Source organism: Triticum dicoccoides, chromosome 4B, assembly GCF_002162155.2.
Source record: "Triticum dicoccoides isolate Atlit2015 ecotype Zavitan chromosome 4B, WEW_v2.0, whole genome shotgun sequence".
Taxonomy (NCBI): Eukaryota; Viridiplantae; Streptophyta; class Magnoliopsida; order Poales; family Poaceae; genus Triticum; species Triticum dicoccoides.
The window spans coordinates 664,627,520-664,641,899 of record NC_041387.1 but is presented as its reverse complement, the minus strand read 5'-3'; the positions used below and the strand labels follow the sequence as shown (position 1 = coordinate 664,641,899).

The following is a 14,380-nucleotide window of genomic DNA, read 5'->3' as shown; positions in this document are numbered from 1 at the left end:
GATATAAAACGACTATAAAATGATTGTAAAACATCCAAGAATGATAATATGACAGCATGGAACAATCAAAAATTATAGATACATTGGAGACATATCAGGCACCTCCACGCTCAACACACGTACGGCTTAATGATGCCTTCACCTTCTCGATCCAGCGAGCGATGGTGAAGTATTAGCTCAAGTCCGTCGGCAACAGAACGGTGTGGTAGCAGTGGTGGTGGCGGAATCTCAGCAGAGCTTTTCGCTAAACACTATGGAGAGAAGAGAGGATGCGAGGGAGAGGAGATGCACCGCCGTGGCATGGAGATGTGCTCTGGGGTGCGGTTGCCCTCTCTCTACCTCTCTCTATATAGGGGAAGGTTCGAGGGGGTGGCTCCCCTAGGTTTCCCCTATGGGGCGGCAGCCAGGGCGGGATCTCCCCTAGGGTGACTTGCCCCCCAAGTCGAGAGGTGGGAAGCCCTAGGGGGGAGACCCCAACCCTCCTGCTTACATGAGATCGGGTGAGGGGGGCGCTCAGCCCCTTAGTGGGCTGGTTTCCCTTGGCCCATGGGGCCTCCCAACACTTGTCGGGGCCCCCGAAAGCCCTTTCGGCGACGCTGGTCATCACCTAGTACCCCTCGAACTATTCCGGACTCCAATACACTTCGTCCAATATATCAATCTTCACCTCCAGGCTATTCCGGAGTTCCTCGTCATGTCTGGGATCTCATCTGATACTCCGAACAACCTTCGGTAACCACCATAATGACTCAAATATACTTATACCGTCACCAAACATTAAGGGTGTAGACCCTGCGGGTTCGAGAACTATGCAGACATGACCGAGACACCTCTATGATCAATAACCAATAGCGGGACCTGGATGCCCATATTGGTTGCTACATATTCTACGAAGATCTTATCGGTCGAACCTCGATGTCAAGGATTCAGCTGATCCCGTATGCAGTTCCCTTTGTCTACCGGTATGCTACTTGCCCGAGATTCGATCATCGGTATCTCCATACCTAGTTCAATCTCGTTACCTGCTAGTCTCTTTACTCGTTCTGTATTACAAGATATCGTGACTAACTCATTGGTCACATTGCTTGCAAGCTTATTGTGATGTTGTTTTACTGAGTGGGCCCTGAGATACATCTCCGTCATACAGAGTGACAAATCCTAGTCTTGATCCATGCCAACTCAGCCGACACCCTCGGAGATACCTGTAGAGCACCTTTACAGTCACCAAGTTACGTTGCAACGTTTAGTACACACAAGGCACTCCTCTGGTGTCAGTGAGTTGCATGATCTCATGGTCATAGGAACATATACTTGACATGCAGAAAAATGATTGCAATAAACTTGATACGATCATATGCTATGTTCATAGTTTGGGTCTTGTCCATCACATCATTCTCCTAATGATGTGATCCCGTTATCCAATGACAACTCATGTCCATGGCTAGGAAAACATAGCCATCTTTAATCAACGAGCTAGTCCGGTAGAGCCTTACTAGGTACATGTTGTTGTCTATATATCCACAAATGTATTTGAGTTTCCGGTCAATACAATTATAGCATGGATAATAAATGATTATCATGAACAAGAAAATATGATAATAACCACTTTATTATTGCCTCTAGGGCATATTTCCAACAATTTGAGAAACATATTTTTCCTAAGAATAAAACAAAGAAGTTCAAATTAAACTAACAGAGAAGTCCGAAGATTATAAAAAGCTAATATTTTGTTGTTATTAAAGAATAAAACAAAGAAGTTCAAATTTTAAAAAACGACAAAAAAGTTAAAAAAATAGATTTTCCCCGTTTCCAAAAAATTAGAAGTTCAAAGGAAAATTACAAAGTGGTTCAGTGTTTTATTAAAAACTAGGATTTTACTATTATTAAAATACTCAGATATATACCTTAATATTAAAGAATCAACCATGATGTTCAAATTGAAAAATACAGTGAAACTCGATGTTTATTTAAAAATAAAAAACATTTATTTTAATCAAGAATAAAAATGTGAAGTTCAAATTAAATTAACGGAGAAATTCAAAGTATATTAAACACTAGAATTTACAAGTTAAAAAAACAACGTCTATTTTTTGTTTTTAAAAAGCTCAAATTTTCCACCTTATTAAATAGTAAACAAATAAGTTCAAATTAAAATAACAAAGCAGCTCGATGTATACAAAAAACTAAGGTTGTTCTCGTTTCTAAAAGAAAGTACTTAATTCAATTCAGAAAAGTAGTTCATCCTTTCTTAGCAAAATCAATTTTTTTATTCTATAAAAATTAAACTAAGAAGTTCAAATTAAAATAATAGAGAAGTACGAAGTTTATAAAAAACTCAGATTTACATGTTAAAAAAATCGATACCGTTCTTGACATTTTAAAAACTACTCATAAATGGCATCCAATTTGGAAAAATTGTCTACATGAAAATTTTCTTAAAAACATAAGCTTTCCAACGGTATATCATACACATTATTCAAATAATATAATTTGAATGTTTTGTGTATATCATTCAAATCAAGTTTTAGTTGTTCAAAAAGATGCTCGTAGCCCGTCATGATTTTGTAAAAAAACCTCTTTCAAATAGTTTTCTATTGGTACCATTTGCTCAAATTCGATGAGTGCTTTAGGAGTTAGGGGCAAAAAATTTAGAGATCAGTTCCAATTGACAACAACCAGAAGTCCACATACTGCATGTTGTGTTTTTTCATATGAGAAAAAATAATAAAAAGGTAAAGTATACATTTTTTGCTAGAAGTTAAGGTGCTTGGCATGGGAAAGTTCAAAACTTATGTTGAGAGTGGTTCACCGTATATTTACATGTTCAAAACACACACACACACACACACACACACACACACACACACACACACACACACACACACACACACACACACACACAAAGTTGTTTTTGGTGTTTCAAAAAAACTCTCTCAATCCATTAAAAATTTGGAACAAAAATGCTCTACATGAAAAAAGTTCCTCATATTCAACTACTTTCCAAGGGTATATAACATTGTTATTCCAAAATAGATGGTTTAAATAAATTGGTGTATGTTGTTCCCAAAAGAAAAGTTTAACCGTATAAAAAAAGTTGGGCCTTTTCAAGAGGTTTCTAATGGTATACGGGTGAGGAATTACGAACAAAAATACATGACAGAAGTTCAAAGTGAAAATAGTGAGCCGTTCAATAGCTACACGGGTTGCTTTCCAATGGTATATTATAAGCTACATTCCAAATAACAGTTTAAAATTTTGATGTATATTGTTAAAACACGTTTTTACGTATTACAAAAATCTTTTGAATAGTCGCGCGTATGAAAAAAATAATCAACACCACAAAGTTGCATGTGTTCAACAACTTTCCATCGGTATATCAGTTGCTCAATTCTGGCAAGTCACTGGGGAGTTGCGGGCAAAAAAAAGCACGTGAAAAACAGAGTGAAGTTCAAAAGGACGTGCCGAAAAGTTCAACCTCTTCACATAATGCATTTTCGAAGACTATGTTTTTGTAATGAGGGCAGAATGCATGACCTCACCATTTTCAAAATTAGTTAAAAAAAGGTGAGGAATCAGGGGAAACTTTCTATATGAAATTATTTGCATTTTCGATAGCTTTCCGGTGGTATATTATTTGTCTCATTCCGACAAAGTCTGCAAAAACTATGACAAAAAAATATTTTTAGGCATTTTTGAAATTGTCATAAAATCGTAAAGAATTGGGAGAAACGTTATATATATAAAAGTTTCGCATCAGTTCAAGCTTTCCAACAACATATCATTTGCTGCATTCCGACAAACCATTTAAAATAACTTGAAAATAGAAACTCGGAGGAACTTTGACCATTTTCTAAATTACTTTTAAATTGTTCAAAATTGGAACAAACATTCTATATGAAAAAGAAGTGCATTTTCATAAGCTTTCCAACACCATATCATTTGCATCAATCAAATTACCCCTTTTCATATTACGCCAAACAATGGGCTCGGCTATTCGGTTTGATAAATTATGCCATTTTTTAAATTGCTCTTTAACCGCAGGGAATTTGGAAAAACTTTCTACATGTGGAATGAGCGGGTTTCCAGCAGATTTCCAATGCCGTATTATTGCCTCATTCCGATAAACGGTTTAGAAATGGTCTTGAAAATACGATTCATTTTTTCTGTATGAAGAAAAATGGTTTGTAAAACTGCTCTTAATTCGTGTAGATTTTAACAAAAAATTAACTTAGGTTGTGATTCATGTGTCCACAGTTTTCCAACGGTACATCGTAAGACCCATTTGGACAATATTCGTGGAAGTTCAACCTGTCCTTGGGTGAAGTTCAACTACTACTTCTGCGATGGGTCGACTAGTTATCAGAAAATTATTCTCATCCTGTATTATCTTCAAGCAATCAGAAAACAATGCCCGAGCCGGGGACGACATTGTTGTTCGCAGCCATTGGGATGATCTCCGGTTAGTTGGCGTACACGGGGGAGAAAGACTAGAGAGAGAGGGGGGGTTGTGCCTTTGAATGATCAAATGGTAGGGCATATATATAGTGATAAAAGGGATATGAACAGCATTCGCGGGAAGTCAAAACCACTTTGGTTTCACACTATTTTTCATGACCACATTACTATTTTGATATGTTTGTGTCGCGTATTAGTGGCGCCGACCTCAATAATGACGCCGCAAAACTCAAGGCCACAATGCTGCTGCTAAATGTGATGCCGAAGTCTCCTCTTGTGGATTTTCTGACCCTTAATTTAATACTAGTTGGGATACATATGCCAATGCAGTCAAGACGCTCGTTGGCAGTGGGTAGATACCGGACGCCGCTAGTGGGCCAGGGACAAAGAACTTGTTGCATCGGCGTTGGACATGGAGATAAACACCACTATTTGTTAATATGTTAATGGCATTGGTGCACGTCGATGCCAGTACTATTTATGCTTGCTAGGGTCCAGGAACTACTAAGGTTTGTAGTACGGTGCACATGTGTAATGAGCTGATGTTAGTTGCACCCTGCGTATTTCCGACGTTGGTGCTATTTTTCCAAAATAGCGTCGACGTCCAGAAATGGTCTTGCTCCACTAACGTATTATTCCTATAAGGGTTTTCCTACTAGCGGGTGGCCCAAAATCTGTTCACAGAGAAATACTCATGTACATAGTGGTCCAACTTCAAGTTCCTGCTTTCCATGAGAAAAACTAGTGCAACCATGTTCCTCAAGTTGCCCTATGTGTTGCCAGTCATGACAAGTGCATACATGTTCCTCAAGTTTCACCACAAGTCTAAGATTCTTTTTGATAGTATCCCTTACCCCAGCCATTGTATTAAGGACATACATGTCTTCAAGTGACCATCTCCTCTACTTCTATTGTTTATTTTTTGAGTGACAACAGGCAGCATCTCACCTTCAAGCAAGTATCCAATTGTTATCCTCTTTTCATAAGTATCATGATTGTGTCTCTCAGTGTGATAGCTAACTCGTCAATGGGCATGCTTCGTAGTCCTTAACCCAGTTACTGAATGGCTTGAACAGGAATTTATGAATGTAATTACACTTGATGTCAATATTAAATTTGCACCTCATGCACAACAATAAGTGATATGTGTTCAAATACTCACCAACACTTGGATCAACTTCCAAGACCTAGTTCATGAGGTACTAAAAAGAAGTGTCCTTGTAAGCCTTAGCCGCTAGCCACATGTGACCAAATACACCACTCTGAAACTTTTTGACAAAGTTCTATATAAATATATTGTGAATGTACTTTCCTATCACTTTCAATCATTCATCTAACTCTTGTTCAATGCCTCATGGAATAAGTTATAAATTCACTATTAATTGGGTCAATTATTTTATTTAGTCCCTTCTAAATAATCATCTTTACTAAGCATCACTCTCATCGAGGGGTTGCTTCAATCTCATAGGACATTGAGCTAACTAGGATAAGAAGTGTCACAGACTCAATCTTAGGGGACCAAAAGTGAAATATCCTATTAAAAAAACATGCACACACATGAATGTTCCTCATAACCAGAGACGATATACCATATCTTTTCGCATCATTTCCAATTTATATGGAGTGCATGCACACTAGCATTAAGTCCATAGAACATGTCTATTTCTTCGATCATATAGTTAGTTTCAACTGTTGTCACCTTATTTGAAGATGACTATAGTATGAGAGTGGAATTGAATAAGGTGTAGGTAATTGGGCTACCAATTTGTGCATTCGTTGCAACATCTGATCTTCATTAGGGATTCATGGACTTCGGTTATCATCTTCTCACATTGAGATGACTGAGTGAGACTGTACCATCTCCTTGATCGTTTGAGCACAATCCATTCCATTCGTCTGAAAAATACAACTAGATTTATTTAAATAATATAAATGCCTGCTAATATTGACACAAAATATTGTGAAATATGTGCACGCAAATATTAATGCAAGTGTCCAACAACTTTCGGTGAATCAACTTCCATGAACCCAACTTAATCATATTAATCCGTACTCAGAATATTGGATTACAATTTGTAATTCTTGTTTATTCTCGATCGCCCATAGATATTAAACCTTTGCGTTCAGGCTTGTCATGCCTTTGGCATTGTCGGTGACCTCTAGGGGATTGGTCTAGCGGTTTGCAAGACACACCCGCTATTATCCAGCATGGTTAGATCATCAAGGTTGATTTCGTTCAAGAGATGTTTGTCATGATGAAATATCGGGATACCGCTACCTCATATAAACAAATAACAAGAAAGATGTTAGTGTATTCTCTCGGAAGTTGTAGCCTATCTAGATGACTTTTTATAATGGGCGCAAACCTTAGGATCAATCCCGACTCTTTTCCAAATTGAAGCATGAAAAAACACTAAGCGATAACTCATTTAAATTGGCCCTAATTAACCATGGCCTAACACATGAGATAGCCCTCCCGGTTTTTCTTTAAGAGATAATTCATTCCTAGCAAACACTAGCAACACATACGTGCAATGCATGTGTTCACAATCACTATGTTGCAACGCAAGCTGATGCAACTACATACATAGTAATATAAACTCACAACATTATCAAGCATAATTGTCAAATATGATACACAACATGTTTTTGGGTAATATTTTTAGAATAACGATCTAGCTATAGTGATTCATAAAAAGGTATGGTAGATCAAAAAATTGAAATGAACACCAATAACAATTATCTCTGATAGAAAAAATCTCTACCAAAATTCTTCTTAATTAGCCGACATCCTCTGTTCCCTCTTTCGCAACTTGATATTTTTCTATGTATTGCGATGACCTAGACGCAGAATGCCAAGCCCACACAAGCTAGACTAAGTCCATATGTTTTGAAGTGTCAAGAGCCACACACCTCATGAAGAGAGAGGATATAATCTTTGGAATGGGCCTTGTTCGGGGATGCGCACCTCACAAGACATGTTCTCAAACCCATGCTAAATTGACGAGGAACAAGATGAAGGCACGAAGTGGCAAGTTATGAGATTTTGGTCCATTAGTAGACCACGGGAGTCATTCTAGGAGATCAGTGGAACGAGGAGACATTTATTCAACATGGCACCGTCTCCACCAGCAAAGCAGACAAACCTAACAAATAATGTACCCCAGACTAAATATCAGATGATTCGTGGTTGTCCCGCCTCTCGTCTCTATATTAGGTAGCAGAGACATAGGTAACTTTTGAAGATTTAAAGGTTGAACGATTCTTTGTTGGTTGTTAGGGTTTATTCGTGGTGTCTCTGTTAGACGACACATGAAAAAAGTAGATCAGAATGTCTTTTAGGGTAAATCAAATTTGAAAATATTTTCCAAAACCTAATAATATTAGACTACAAGATTTTTACACAAACATTGAACTCATGCCTAAAATTCATGTTTTCCTGAGTGGGTTTTAACTCATGGCTATTGCCTAGAAAGCATATATAACAGATTCATGTTATGTGTGCCTTTGTCATAATCGTCCAACGCCAAAAAGCCAAAAAGTGAAACACAAACACATTGAATGGGGTTATAGAACAATAAGTTGACATGAGAATTCTCTTAGTTTTCAGATGAAGTACAATACTCCCTCCATTCCATAATGTAGTGCGTCCGTGCTTTTGTAGATTCAACTTTGACCAGAAATTACACCAATAATACATAAATAAATATACTGAAAAATTATGCCTTTGAAAACATCTTTTGAATACGAATTCAAAGTTATCTGTCATGCTCCCGCCACAATCACCCATGTTGGTTAAATTTATGGTCAAAGTTAAATCTCAAAAAGCATGGGCGCACTATATTATGGAATGGAGGGAGTAAAAGACAACTCTTGAATCTACCAAGTATGATAAATCAATCTACGAAGTGTTAGAAATATGCCATATATGCAATTATAGAAATTATTGTATTTCTTTGCATACATGATTTATTAAGTGTTTCTTAAATAATATTATTTCCATTGATTGGAAACTATGTGACTTGTTTACAGAAACTCTATGCTTGAATGATTACTCTACACTCATCCTTTGTCGGAAATCATATGAGGACACAAATAAATAATACACTAGCACGTGTCAATAGATCTGATATTTTTTTATAACATTTTAATGACATGTTTCGTAGGACATGGACATAGACATGTCGAGCCAATAATATGAACACATGTTAGGAACATGGAGTTGGACAGGACCAACTTAAAACATAGCGGGGTTGTTTTCTAATTTGCTCTTGTAATGTTTAAGCTATGTCAATAGATATGATATTATCACATGTAATTGCGATGTCTAGTGAATTACTTATGGCACACCAGATGCTATGATATACTGGATCACTATAAAAATTTCTTTCTTATTTTTTGTGAAGCATGTTCTAAGGCGTGGTTAGTTAACATGGGGTTTGTCAATCTATGCAATGGGATAGATATCTCTAGGTCCGTCGGGTGGTCACATCTTGTAATTCATGTCCGCACTACTTAAATTACAAAGTTAATCTCATATAGGGTTCCGAGTCTGAAAAGGGAGAAAGAGTGGTTCAACCCAAGCCTGAAAAATATTGTGTGTGGGGGGCAGGGGAGGAATTTTCATGTAACATTGTTAATTAATGCTCATCTGTACCATCTTTATGTCTCCTTCTAGGGGCATTTACCAAGTAGTGACTAAGTAGGAATACTCCAATTGTATCTAATAATGCAAGAGCCTATGTTTATCACATTAAGTGGTGGAAGCCTAATTTGGGTTACGATCGGAGTTAGACCGAGCTTTGAGTCTTGATGGGTATCTAGTGTAGAATTTCATTATGGAAACATCTATATAAGTATAAGAAGGAAGCAAGTGTTTTAGGGTTAGCAAATTTGGAATTCCCATAAAGTGGCCTTCACTTCTCCCATGCTCAAAGTGTCCGTCCGGTTCTAACAATTTAGGTGACTAACGCGCCATCCCAAAGATGTGGATACCCTAGAGGCGTTGTGGATGTGAAGGTTGGATAAAACATTTTTGGAAACCACGAGTTGGAGATGGTAGTACGACTATAGTTTCACCAATGCTCTACTTCTGCAACAACTTCACAGTAACCGCATTATATAGAACTACAACCTAATTTGTTTTATGAGGATATTTTTAATTTGGACTAGTGTAGTCTATCTCATTTCCTTCAGCAAGCACATCAAGAATCCCAATGCACGTCTTGCAAAAATAGTGGAGTTACCATATGTCGTCATCAATCAGGTGGTGACGTCACCCTAAAGAGTTCCAGAAAACTCAACGAAAGAGATAGGAGCAATCGTTTCGTTTGGGAAATCTAGATAATTGTAAGAGAAATTAATTAGAATGGAAGGGGCAAATCATGGGTGGTTACCTGGATGAACATGTTGTGGACAATGTTGTCAGCCACGACGGTCACACTTGTCGTGATGACATTGAGACAGAGCGACTCGAGCACCCCATACACCTTCGCCATGGCCTCCAGCGCTTTTCTATGTCTCACGTTAACCACTGCCAGATCCTCCACCACCCGTGTCACCTCCAGCTGCACAACTTGTAAAATTATATGTTTATTTCATGGTCATCCAGTTATATGATTTTCAAAGTGTTGTTACATAAAGTTGCCCCACATTTTCCCTATGTCCAAAAACTTCTCATTGTCTAAGACATGGTGCATGCATAAGCATAAGCTCTAGAAATAATTAATCAAAATAATATCATCTTTTTGTGCATTTCAATACTTCTTTACAAGCCTCTTGAGATTTTCAATAGAAACACTTGATTGAGAGTCGGTTACTACTTGATTTAATTATTCTAGACTTCTCCTACCAAACCCTGCATTAGGAGTGTCTGCTAAATTAATTCTCTTTATTATGATTGCATGTTAATACTATGTTGCTACTACATTTCAGGTAAATACTGTAACAACCAAAGTCAACTAGAGTACCAACTTGCTAATATACATATTTCATGCGTGTGGTCCACAAATGTGGCCGTCTCCCTCACGTCATTTTATTCTCATTTCACATGGTAGATTCGCAGAATTCATATATCCAGCAATGACGCTAGCTCAGGTGATGAATCCAAGATCAATGTGACGAATACATGCTTGCCAACAAGTACATGAATACAACGACATGCACACAACAACCTAACTTTTGTCAGATATTTGTAAAAGTGAAATTAAAACTGTCCAAAATGGCATTTCAATAGTTTAACTACTTGACAAAGTGATTTCAGTTTTTTCACTATTCATAAAATGCGATTTCAATAGTTTCGGTATTTGAAATGTAAAACTGAGACAGTTTTAAAATATATTTAATGTCGTTGTTCCAAATAATGATATCAAAGGTTGCACTATTAAAATGGCGAAAAGAAAATGTCCAAAAAGTGATTTCAATTATTTCACTATTTAAAACATGATTTCAATTGTTTCATTATTTCAAAATGTGATTTCAAATTGTCTCACTGTGCCAAAAATTACTGAAACTTAATTATGATACCTTTTGAACCTCCTTATTTCAGTTATACACACGAGGAAATAAGCATACTGAAAAATATTAGATTCCCATTTTAGTTAAATTTCACAAATATTAGTTTCACACAATAAAATAAGCATCTTACAAACACTTAAAGTTTTTCCATATATGAAAAAAATATTTTTCAGTTCCTTTGGATAGATTTCAATTATTTCAAAAAACCAATTTCACTAACTTAAAGAAACTAATTTCTCAATTTAACCAAATAATAAAAATCATTTCAAAAAGCCCATTCCAATCATTTCAGAAAACTAATTTAACTTAATTAGAAAAATTATTTAACTGACTTGAAACAATCAATTTCATTCTCTTAAAAGCCTAGAAGTTCACTCGATTGAGTTCACTCATTTTTAAAATTTATTTCACCTAATTCAAACAAATAATTTCACTTATGTCAAAACCATATTTTACATATTTAAGTACTGATCTCACTTAATTAGATAGTTCATTCATTTTCAAAAAGCGGATTCCCCTTATTTCGAAACACAAATTTCACACATTAAAAAGAAAACTAATTTTGCTGAATTTGAAAAAATAGTTTCAATCATTTGATAATTTATATCACTCATTTCAATAAACATAGTTCACTCATTTCAAAAACTGATTTAGACATTTTGAAATATTGTTTTGACCCATTTTAAAAATTAATTTCTACAATAATTTTTTAATGCATTTCAAAAATCTGTTTTTTCTCATTTAATACTTGGTTTCACTCATTAGAGTAACATACTTTTCTCATTTAAAAAAATTGATTTAACTCGGTTAAAAAAACTAATTTCATATTTCACTTTCAGTTATATTTCATAAATAACAGTCGCACACAATGAAATAAGCAACTTCACAAACACACTAAAATATGGATCTTATGTACGAAAAACATGTTTTTTGTATATTTTAAATAACCGTTTTCGCAAATTGAACTGGAACAACTTAAATTAAACTTGTTTGAAATATATTGGCAATTGGTCATGTTCGGAAGATCTTATATGTAGAGTTCAAACATATAAAAGAAATCACAGCTTTTTTTTTAGGTTTTAAGGTTATGAATATCCTAAATGATCAAAAGTAAATAAAAGTGATGGATTATGAGAGGGAGAGAGGAGAGATAATTTAGAGACAGGCATGTCCTAGTCCGTAGTTGAGTGAAAAAAGAGAGAGGCAACTATCTATATATGAAAGAAAAAATTCACATTCTTGAAAGAACCATCTATAAAAGTACATGATTTTGTCTTGAAATAACCATCAATTTCACATGCTGGGCGGGCATGTCCTCGCTCGCCATGTCTATAGAGTATAAAAGTACATGATTTTGTTTTTGTACAAGCTAGCCACATAAAAACGTATTTCATGATGAAATTTAACACAGATCTCGTATACATCTATATGTACTTGTGCATCTTTTCAGATTTTTTGAAACTTTAATAGGTTGATTTTTGAACGTTTCTCTCTCACCTCATTCTTATTTCTAACTCCCTTTCAGCCGTCTGCGACAGATGAATTTATAATTACCTCAAGGATTTGGACCGGATGCGTGGCAGGGGAACAGATGGAGGAGGCGGAGGTAGTCCTCATAATCTTCCGTGGAGGGGAGCCGACACCGTCGTCCACGGTCGAGTCCGCCTGGACTACGGCGGCACAGCCATCGGTTCCGGGGCGGCGAGAATCTGGCGCTCCTGCTCCTGCAGCTCCTCGATGTAGGCGATGGCGTCCTGGATGATGGACGCCTTGTTCATCTGTCATCCGTCGCATGAACAAGATCGAATTAGACCGCAGCATAAACACCCACACAATAGTGTGCTCGTCCTGTAGACTATAGTGGTCCGTAAATCAAACCTTGGTGATGTTTGGAACGACGCCGCGAATGGCGTAGAGCTTCTCGTTAAGCCTCCTGCGCCTGTCCCTCTCGTTGAGCATGTTCCTCCCAGCCCACCTCCTCGTCAGCCCCGAGCTGGCGCCGTCCGGCGAGCTCGTCGAGTCGTCGTACAGACATGACAGAGAGTCCTCAGCCGGCAGGTGCATGCTGCAAGAATCCATCCAACTCCCACGGTTACTTAAGAGTACTAGGCAACGTCGCCGCCAGATCAAGAAGCAGATCTAATGGACAAGAGTGTTCATGCTGGCTCACCTATCTGCGCCGCAGAGCTCGAAGAAGCTAGGCGTCTCCCAAGAGAAATCCAAGCTCATCTCCATGTCGTCCATTGCTCTGCTCTGCTCTATACCTCTCTCTCTGATATTTATTCTCGTGCCTGTGTCTGCTCTACGTCGCTGGGTGGCGGGGCCATGCATGCATTGGCTGACGTGGCGAGCGAGGCCACCATATCCGGATGACACCTGGCGGCCTGCCGACCAGCAACTGGCTGGTTTTCTGTTTTCGGATTGCTTCCCCATAAATTACAGATCGAATCTGAAACCGTGCGTTGATATATCCCCGTTTAACTTGGGTCCATGCACTTTGGCGCCTCGCGTGGCCAACCAAGCACCGCTCGGTTCAAGCAAGAAAAGTCTCAATACATTCTGACATTCTGCTGTCACTTTTAAAAAAAGATAAATGAAGATATTCGTGCACGCATTCTACAATAATATTCCCTAAAATTTCAGTAAAAACAGCACGAGCATAGCAGATTTAGACATTTCCTGGGTTACAGTCAAGGCAAAACTTCAGTGAACTAGACAAACATTATAGCATCTGATACGTGCAAACCCAAGTCGATAGGATGGATGAATTGTAGATAAAAGGTAAGGGGCCTATTTTTTACTGCAAAAAATGATTTTTAAGGTTTGCATTGCATTTATATGTACTTGTTGTTGTTGTTGTTGTTGTTGTTGTATGTCATTTCTTTCCACCTTTTCTCAACCATTCTTTTTGGGCTAGTTTACATCGCGCTTTCGATGTCCTAATCTCGCGATGTATCTCTAATTAAATACCACCATATTGGCACTTTAAAGTTCTGGGGCATTTCCTTTTACTCTTCACATCCCTAGTGTACCCACATTAGGGTCACGTGCAAAAGGATAAGGTGTTCCGACTCTTAATAACGCGATTCGATAAATCTCTTGTTCGGTAAGCCCAGAAACATGAACTAGACAAAGCAAGGCTTCAGTGAACTAGACAAACACTATAGCATCTGATACGCGCAAACCGAAGTCCATAGGCACTAGTAGAAAAACTACTTTACGTGAGACACATTAGTCCCGGTTTGTAAATGAACCGGCACTAATGATACCATTAGTCCCGGTTCGAACGGCTATGCATTAGTCCCGGTTCATTTGTGACCTTTAGTACTGGTTAATGGCTCCAACCCGTACTAAAGGAGTCATGACCTTTAGTACGGGTTGGTGGCTCCAACCGGTACTAAAGAAATCT

At 37.6% G+C, this 14,380-nt stretch overlaps 1 pseudogene; it reads right to left on the bottom strand.

The window, feature by feature from the left end:
- Positions 1–4,715: 4,715 nt before the first annotated feature.
- On the bottom strand, positions 4,716–13,215 carry LOC119292176 (annotated as a pseudogene).
- Positions 13,216–14,380: the final 1,165 nt, after the last annotated feature.